The sequence below is a fragment of the Parasteatoda tepidariorum genome, chromosome 10, assembly GCF_982258835.1.
Source record: "Parasteatoda tepidariorum strain Cologne lab strain chromosome 10, Ptep-v5.0, whole genome shotgun sequence".
NCBI classification, from domain to species: Eukaryota; Metazoa; Arthropoda; class Arachnida; order Araneae; family Theridiidae; genus Parasteatoda; species Parasteatoda tepidariorum.
The window spans coordinates 24256991-24267177 of NC_141764.1; the positions used below are offsets into that span (position 1 = coordinate 24256991).

The 10187-nt window shown below is 27.5% G+C and overlaps 1 long non-coding RNA gene across 1 annotated transcript; it reads right to left on the reverse strand.

Annotated features, from left to right (window-relative positions):
* Positions 1 to 780: 780 nt before the first annotated feature.
* LOC107446753 (uncharacterized) lies at positions 781 to 5329 on the reverse strand. The gene is made up of 2 exons (XR_015429607.1): positions 4530 to 5329; positions 781 to 1292 (listed from the first exon to the last, which is right to left on the reverse strand). It is a non-coding gene; the product is annotated as an uncharacterized LOC107446753 (long non-coding RNA).
* Positions 5330 to 10187: the final 4858 nt, after the last annotated feature.

Here is a 10187-nt window from a genome sequence, read left to right on the forward strand (position 1 = left end):
GAATTGTTTGGTATATTTTTGGTTTTAAAAGATAATAAAACAAGTCATATTTTTAAGAATTTAACTTAAAAGATATAATATTCGAAGAAAAAAACTCATGTAAGGAATTAGAATGCATATAAAAATATTCTTAAGCATAAAAATTATTTTAGTTTTGTAAACACATGTCATTCTCATACAACCTCTTGAACTATTTATTCTCTTAATAACTTATTAATAAATTTATTTTCAATAAAATTGTCTAAATTTTTAAATTGTAATTCGGTGAAAAGTAAGTAATACCACAAAAATGTTAAGAATATTTTCATTTACCAATTGTTTACAACAGATATTAAATTAAAAATAACACAGATTTATTATCATAAGAGTTTCGAAAATAGTTATTCTCTATGTATATGTACGTTACATAATTCTCTAATTCATTTGTTAATTATGATTTGTATTAGTGTATTTAGACACATTTTATTCTGGGATTCATTTGAAATTATGTAAGGAAAATTTAACCCCCTTCTAAGGTAGCACCCATAGACAGGTGTCCCTTCTAGGTACCTGTTTGCAATGACGAATTTTTAAAATAAATTAATTAGAAAGTGTTCGAATTTTCTCAAAAGGTTTGAAATATATATTGACCTTTTATGTTTAATTAAGTTTACGAAATTTATCAACAGTTGACATGCCAACCCAATTTTCAGGGTTTTCTGAAGTCGACTACAATTTAATAAAATACATTAATCTCTGTCTAAAAGATAAGAAATATAAAGCAGATAAAAATACACATAATTTTGAAGACAAAAATTTATTACAAATACATTCAATCATGCAACATCATTTTACAAATTAAAGCTTCAGAGCTTTATTAACACATTTTTTGATAAGTGTTTTATTTTTCAAGGATAAATTCAACATTTCAAAAGTTCCCGAAGACGACTAATATGGTGAACAGTGAAGAAACCCGAAACCAAGATATATAATAGCAAATAAAAATATATTCAGCAAGCTGTAATAGTTCATCTTTTGATTTACAAGTTCTTTTCCAGATAAATCTTGACCATCTTGCTGAAGACGACGATATGGTGAACGTGAAAAAATAAAAATATTATATTCATAGTCCATCATTATCTCATTAAAAAACAGGAAGATATAATAGTTCATCTTTTGATTTACAAGTTCTTTTCCAGATGAACCTTTAACCTTATTGAAGACGACAATATGGTGAACGTGAAGAAATAAACCCATAACAAAGATTTGTAATGGCATTCCGTTTTCTTCCTTCTAAAGACCTCTCCACAACCCTATATAAAAAGAAAACAAAATAAATTTTTTGCAAAAAAAAAAAAAAAAAACTTCACCTATCAGAAAATTTATTTGTTAAGCAAAAAGCTGCTATTCAGATTTATCAAACAAATACAATATTTTTTTAAGGATCAAAGATAATGTTGACAATTCAAATTCAGTAAAACAGGGGTTAAATGTAGTAAGGTACTGCCCATGGTCCTAAGGCCATTGGAGCTGGTAGAGTCTAAATCAAGATAAATCTTAGGGTTTAATAAAAGTTTTTTTGATTAATTTGCTAATCTTAACAATATGTACCATTACTCAAAAGCTCTATGGCGAGTGATTACAAGTTTAGACAGCCATGGTCAATCCACTCTCTCTCTCATGGAGGACAATAAAAAAAATTTAAAATTGGTGACTTGCAAAACTAAAAAGATTGGGAACTGCTGCAGTAAAGCACTGTCTCAAACGGACAATGTAAATTGTTTTTTAACTGAAAATAAGATTAGGGATGTTTTTGACATGACAGATTCTGATAGTTTTATTTAAAAATAAACCTAATAAAATTGCTGCCAACAAATTGTACACCAACAAATATTTTAATTCATAACATGTGTTATGAATAAAAATATACTTAAGTTACTAGATTACTTTTTTTCTCGTACAAACTAACATTGAGATGAAAAGAAAAGTTTTGAGATAAAAAACTTCTTCATCACAAAAATATGTTCAGAGAAGTGTGATCTTTTCATTCTGATGCTTCACATAATCAAGCGACTATCTATACTGGAGTTCCTTATGTGATTAAAAGGACTATTTCTTTTGCTACAATCTCCGATTCTCTTGATCATAGTCCAGCAGCGAGGTGGGCACTTCTAAACACTCTTTTTTAGTTAATAAAAGAGAAGTTCTCACAAATTGAAATTCTGCACTTCTTTTTTAGATGAACCCCCTTCTCAATACTGCCAAAAAGAAAATCTTTTTTTTTTCTACTCTTTTGTTTGATTTCTTATTTATATCTGGCACCTGGTCATACTTTGAACAGGCTGTGTAGCCAAATTTTTCAACAAAAAACAAGCACCTTTTTAAGCACTCAAAAAATATTTTAAAACACTATATACATTAACAAAATGCAAAAATTTAAAGACTTTTCATGATCATGATAAGGATTATATATACTTACTATATGAATTATATAGGATTATATACTTACTACACGAGACAATTTTAATAAATTCATCTTTATAAGAATCGTAATTTAAAATTCCACGTGGGGTAAAATAATCTTAAAGAAAAGTAATTATCAATGTCATTAAATATACAAACATTTAGGAACTCAGCTCCAGGTAAAAATATCAAATCCAACAATATAAAGAAATTTATAAACAATCCGGATAATAAATTATTGATGTCACAGCTAATATGGCAGTATACTTAAAAATTACCCTATTAACCTAAGAGTTACATTTTAAAATAAATGCATAAAAATAAACCAGATTCCTTTCTGTATTTAAACTATCTTTTCAAATCATATCTTCCTTATTCATTCTTGGAAAATATATTGTCTAGCTATTGATTACCTCTATACTTCATTTCACCTTAAGTTGGCACTGGAGAGAAAGGCAGGTAGCCGTTGTCATAGAAACTAGGTTACTCTTTAAGTCGGTTGGGGGATGAGGTAGCAAAAAAAGGAGAGAAAGTGGCCAGTTTTGGTGTTAAAGAAAACAAAACGCGGATTATTTTTTTAAAATTATTTTCTTAAATCCAAGAATCTTACTAAAATTTTGAGTTATTTTAAAGAAAATAAACCTTATATTGAAATTTTAAAACTCAATTTCAACAAATTCAGCCAATCACAATCAATGGAATTTACATTAAATTTGCAATTTTTTGTAGTACAGCCTCTATAAGACATATTTGATTTATGGATAACTGGTAATTTCCAACTTATTTTTTAATTTCTATAACCTATTTAAATAAATATACACAATAACATGGGCAATATTTAATCACAACCATTCCAAATTGATGAATCTTTATTCATTTCTGTAAAAAAAAAAATTAAAAAATGCCTACTAATTGTCGCTCTTCTTATTTCTTTACAAGGTGTAAAAGATCTTGTTAATATTTTTTATCATTGAAGTTACAGGTACTTTTCTTGTACAGGTGTCATTTTCATGTACTTTTTCAAAATTTAATTGTAGAAGTTTAATACATTTAAAATATATGTGTATTCTTTTCTGATAAAAAATAGCTGTCTTCTTTAGAATAATCTTATACATAGAAATATTCAAAAAATTGTATTATCAGGATTTTGGTATTAAACAAAACTTTTATACTAAATTTCATCCAGAGTCCTTTTTAACTATAGGCATTTATTTAGCTTAAGAAGCTAACTTAGATTTGTAAAAAGATATATCTGAGGATGGGTAATTGTCTTTTTCAGTAACTTTATTGAACTTTCTAATTCAATGAAAATAAATGAGGTAATCACAATCAATGTAAATTGATTTAAGCTTTGATTTATTTAGTAACAAAGCCTCACGGAGACTGATAATTAAGATGAACATTAATATATATTACATACTGATAATACATATTAATATGCTTGGAATATTTGCTGTTGAGATACAACTATCCCAACACATACACTTCTTAATGGTGCCAATTTGATGGCTGGGCACCATTAATGTTAGAATTTTTATCTGATATCCTTACTTTCTTTCAAATAAAATTTGTCCTTTTTTCTGTTAAAAATATAGAAAGGTAAACATATCTAAAAATATAACACAAGATAGTTGTAAAATTATTTGATTACTTCAGCAAGTGCACATCACATGAAATATCAATTTTGTTTTTTTCATCATGCCTTAAGTTTCAGAAATCAGAACTTAGCATATATCTCTGACCTCATTTTTAATATTTCATTCATTCTTTTTTATTATCTTTCCCAGAAATGCTGTTGAGCAAGAGAAAAATATGAACACAAGAAAAATTATTTCTCAACTCAAATAGATAACTGCTAACACAATTGTAGTCCTCCTCAGAAAAGATACAATATCATACAGAGATAAGAAAGGCACAGATTTGTAAATTTTTATTTTTTATATTTGCATTGCTTTAAATAGTGTAGTTTTCTTTTGTTTGTCACTAGTATAGTATAAATGTGAAACTGTAGGACTTCACCACTTGAAAGAGAATAGGCCAGTAAAGAAGTTTAATGTGAAGCATAAACGTTAATGAATTAAATATACCTTGTGATTCCAATATTGTCCTGGTTTCTTCTGGTAAATCTTTATATTTTTCCAGAATAATATCTCGGACAAATTTATCGTAAGATAATTCTTTATTATAGGGATCTATACGTTTATTATGTTCCAGAAAATTTTGGAAGTCAGAAAGCTTTTCTGATAATACTCCCCATCTCTTTTCATCATCAGTAGCTCTATGGAAAGCAAACAAAACAAACAAAAGAGCGTATCCGCCGCATAGAGTCGATTCTTCGTTTTGATACTTCTTTCGGTTATATTTCAGGGGATAGTTTTTTAAAGCAGATGATAGAAATTTATCGAACTCGTTTGCACGCTCTTCATCTATAAAATCACGGGGATGTTTACCAAACGAATCGAAGAAAATAAAATTTCGTCCGTCATTTTGGCAAACTAGCCAATGTGCATCTTTATTTTGCTCGCATTGGGTATTGACTATAAAAATATAATTGTTATCAATGTTTTTAATTTCATCAGATCGGAAGACATTTACGTTAATGAATTCCAAATCTAATCTCTTTTCTGAATATTTCTTCATTCTTTCGAATTCATTGAGGATTATTTCTCTCATTACATAACCATGTAACATCTTGCTTTTTTGATGATCTGTGTTAGGAGAAGAGATGGGGAGTAATGTGTCTCTGTCAAATCTGTAATTAGTTAAAAATTCTTGTATTTAATTTAAAAAAAAGAAGGTTGAGTTAAAAATCTGATCAATTTATATGATCAATTTATATCAATCAATTTATATCAATTTACCATGCAATACTTTTTCACATTTATCTGTTGCCAGATTTTAATGTTAAAGAGTTTACTTTTTTTGCTGACCTAGAAATAGTTTGCTGTTATCGCCATCTGCTGTTGAGTTTACAACGCCATCTGGCATTGATTTAATGAACTACTTCGTTCTCAAGCCTTTTGTAAGGTCACTTGGCAGTTTATCGCTATTTACTACTGGCTGAGACTTGGCCACCACTATTATTATTTTTGTTTGCCAAGGGCTGAGGCGTCAAAATTTTTGCATTGAGAATACGTATTTGCTCAGCCAGTTGTACGTACAGACCTAGACGGCATTCTCAAATGAGGAAAAAGTCAGATTCCCCAGTCGTGAAAAGTGCTGCACCAAGCAGATTCTGCTTTTAACATGTAAAGTCTATGGCGGGCTTGTCATACTTCGAATCGATTTTTCTTGTTTAAGAATCGGAATGATCAATTTTTAAAAAAATACCATTGATTTTTCAATCTTTTCAATTCACGAAAATGTGGGTCAAATTTTTTTATCTTTAATACTTTTTGTAATATATCCTTTAAACTCAAGTCACTTTCTACCTTTATGTTAGGGAGGAAAGCAACTTTCTCTTCCAAGTTCATCCTCCAGGAGACAATTGTGGTCTCACAGTGACGAATCATCTCCGTAGGTGGTCTTCCTTCCTCTCTCCAAATTACTTTTACTCTATTCTCCTCTTGAAGAATTTTAAAAACCGATAGCTTACTTTTTACTTAAGCTTGTAATTTATTATGAAGGTTATTTTCGCTGTTAATTTGTTCTTTCTATTTAATTTTTATTTAATTAGAAGTAATATTTTTTTTAGTTTCTACTCATTTTGAGAGTGTACTTTATTTTTTAAATATATTATTCCCTTTTTCTTAGAATTTCTTTTCCTTGTTTTTTAAAGATATTTTGAAATTAAAAAATTTAGTTTCTGAATAAAGTGAGCTTCATTAAATTGAGACAACGACTTAAACATCTTAGAATTTACTATAAAGCATCCCAAAACTATCATCAAAATACAATGAATTACTACTCAGGAAGGCAAGACTGAAAATATTAAAGCCAGTTTAATTGCCGGAGGAAATCGAAAGAATGCGAACTGTGATTATTATAAACACCACAAACTTTTATCGTGATAAATTAAAAAATAAAACTAAGTTATGACAGTTAAAGTTAAGCTTCTCTTTGTTAAGTCAGGCAATCAAACTGGTTTTGATGTTTTCTGTCTTGATTCCTTAGTAGTAATTCACCAGATTTTGAAACTATTGGTCTTTTTTTATTGTTTGAATATTAATCTGTAATTCCTAATGTATACTTTTTTAAAACTTTTTCCCACAAGATTCTTAAAATATATATTAAGAGTAGTAATTATGCCATCTCTTATGTATTTAATAACGAAAATTTTTTTGAATTCGATTAAAAGTGTGTAATATTATTTTTCTTCAGAATTTTTCGTTCTTTTATATTGGTAGAACAAATTATGTAAGCTATTTTAATCTCTCTTCCATGCCTCTCCTTTGCCATTCACGGAGAAGTGTTTTCTGAGTGGAAATTTCTTCACTGCAAACAATGACGGAATTAACTTTAATTAATCTAGTTATAGTTGATTAAAATATAAGAAAGCAAAATTTTAAAAAGTTAAATTTTGAGAAAGTTCAATTAAAAATTTGAAAGGTAAATTTAAATTAAATATAATAAAGTTGTGTTATAACAATTTTTCGATTACAGGAATTGACAGTCCTTGTTGTACAAAAATTTGTTTGCTAGTCCTTCGTCAAAGTGTTATAAACTTTAAAACGTGCGGGAAAGTGCTCTTCAAAAATTCAAAAAAATTTTAAATGATGTAGAATTAAAATTTCCTTTTAAAAATTAAGTTATTCTATGTGTGTATTTGGTTGAACATTTATTAAAATGATTTCAAGACTCCTGTTTTAGCCCTCCACATGTCGGTATCAAACCTTAGACTAAATGCTCATACAGTAAGGTATATTCTTTTAATTTCTTTTTATAATCGTCGTTCAATAGCCGACCCAATTTTGGATTTACGAATATTAATGTTCAATACCGTAGCCCTGTTATTTTGAATCCAATCTAAGACACAAGGGAACTTCTCGATCAAGTATTGGGAGAAAATTAGCCTTTGTGGAAGACTTTTTGAATGAAACGAACCTGCATTTGCGTTACACGGAGAAGAAAAACACGAAAACCTTTCAAGATTAGCTAGAAATTCGCATCGACCAGCCATCACAGGAATTCAGACCCGGTTCACCACATTGGAAGTTAGGTATGTTTATTTAAATTGCTCAAATCATTTTAAGTAGCGAATTCTCTAGGTGTTTTACATAGTTACAAGCTTTTGGAGGTAAACATTTTATATACCAAAAAATGAAATTAATGAAAATATAATTTAAATTTTGTAACTAATTTTTTTTATAAATTTCAACCATACACAAATCTACCGCTATATTTGCTTTTTATTTTCCTATATTAATTGCTATTAAATACAGATTTTAAAAATATGAGAATTAATAATTATTTCAAACTAAAAAATATAACAAGCAAGAAAATTTGCATACATAACAAATGTAAAAACAAAAAATTATGACTCATAAGCAAAGCTGAATTCAGAGATAAAATTCAGAATTATAATTTATGAGAACTACAATTTAAGAATAAGAAATATAATTTTCTTTTTATAATGCAGATTAATTTTAATTGCTCTTAAGTGCATATTTTAAAAATAAAGAAAAGGAATAATTATTTTAAAGTGAGAAATGTAACAAATATAACTACTGATATTTATAAAAATTGACAAAGCTAAATTATTCCTCAATAAAATTTTAAGTGACAGCATAATTAATATTTAGTAAGCTGTCAAGGTAAAAAAAAAGTTTTCATATTGCTTGAAGTTCAGTATGGGTGTTCAATCTAAATTAATTCTTGTTTTTTCAGTATAATATAGAGGTAATGGAAAGTTTCCGCTTACCTTATATGGACCGCCTTTTTTGAATATCAATAAACATTTACTGATTTTAAAACTACAATGTGACAAAGATGAATATACTTAAAAATGTTATGATTTATGGTTATTAAAAAAGTGATGAATGATTAAGAAAGTTAATAGCAGCTAGCCGCTTCTCTAGTTCCATTATAACATTTACTTGTAAGTTTTTGAAAACAAAAAGTTAATATCTTCTTTTGCTCGCTAAAGGATTAGTTATGAAACATATTCTTAAATTCGTTTAGTAAAAATATCTTTTTTAAATTTACTATTAATTTTTAAATTGAAATCTACATTGCTTTTCTTATTTCCTAATTATAATTTTAACAAAGTTCGTTATCAGATGCACAAAATATACTCAATTCAATGATTGAAAATTTGATTTTATTACTACTTATTTCTTACATGTGATTTTAAAATTAAATTAATTTTAATGGGTGCTCTTTTTAACGTATTGTTCATCGTCGACGAACATCCGGATCACATTATGAATTTACACATCTTTTGTGCTCAACTTTTATAACATTTGTAATTTTCACAAAACTCTGAGGACTATGAGACCTGTAATTCTTTTCTTCATTAAAAAATTAGCTTGTATTCATATTACATAGTAGATATTTTAAATCTTAAAATCCAATGTCAATATTCGATATAAAATCATATTTGTGTGATCATATTTGTAAAAATTTTGCTTCGCAAAAAAATTTCGAAAAATGATTCTTAATGACAGCTTCTTTTTCTTCCTTTAGTGAATGAAAAATTTAAAAAAATTTTGAAATCAATAGGTGCCAACACAACCTTTACGTAATTTACCGATTACTTTTCCCAATTGCAATGAGAATATTAATTAAAAATACAATATAGGCAAATATTTTTATAAAAATGTGCAGCACATTAAACCGAAAAAGAAATTACAAAAACTGCAAACATGCATAACACAGTTTTTTTTTACATAAAAAATCACATTTTTTACATTATCAAATCATTACATCGAAATTTTTTAGACATTTTCTTTTAAATCAAATTTTTTTTACATGAAAAAATCAAATTGCTGAAGTATTGATTTTGCTACAACTGCAGAAAATATCTGTAAACATAAATCGTAGCAGTATGTGAATCACTACCTAATTTCATTATCGGAAGAAGAATTTTTATGCCTAACATCTTTCGGTATTTTTTTTTGTTATGAAAAAATTCGCACTTAGAAATACTTGTTAACTAGAAAAATGATTGACCCTTCTCTTAAAATGGATGCTCAAAGTAATAAATTTAAAAGCAATGTTTCAAAAAAATTATGTATTGTGAATATTTTGTGGTGCCACCCTATCCTCTGGTGCCCTACGCACGCGCTTAGTTTGCTTAATGGTTAATCCGGCTTTGATCCCAGCCATTAGAGTAGCTAAAACTATTTATGGAATGGAAAAATTGCAAAACTTTACGTTTATATTTAATGAAAATGTTTTTTTAAGCCTACAAATGAGTCCACGATTTTTTTTTTTTTTAAAAAAAAGAAAAAGAATGTTTTGTGATGCTTTATAGTATATTGGAAGATCTTTCAGTCATTGTCTCGATTTAATTAAACTCACTTTATTCGGAAGCTAATTTTTTTTAAATCTAAAATATCTTCATAAAACAAGAAAAAAGATCCAAAAAAGGGAGTAATATATTTAAAAAATAAATTCAACTCTCGTAATGAGTAAAAACAAGAATAATATTTCTTCTAAATAAATTAATTTTACATAGAAGCAACGCATTAACAGCGAATATAATTTTCATAATAAATTACAAGCTTATAAATAAAAATTAAGCTATCGGTTTTTAAAACGCTCCCCAAATCTGTTCTTCAAGGGCTGTGAGAGAAAAAAAATTC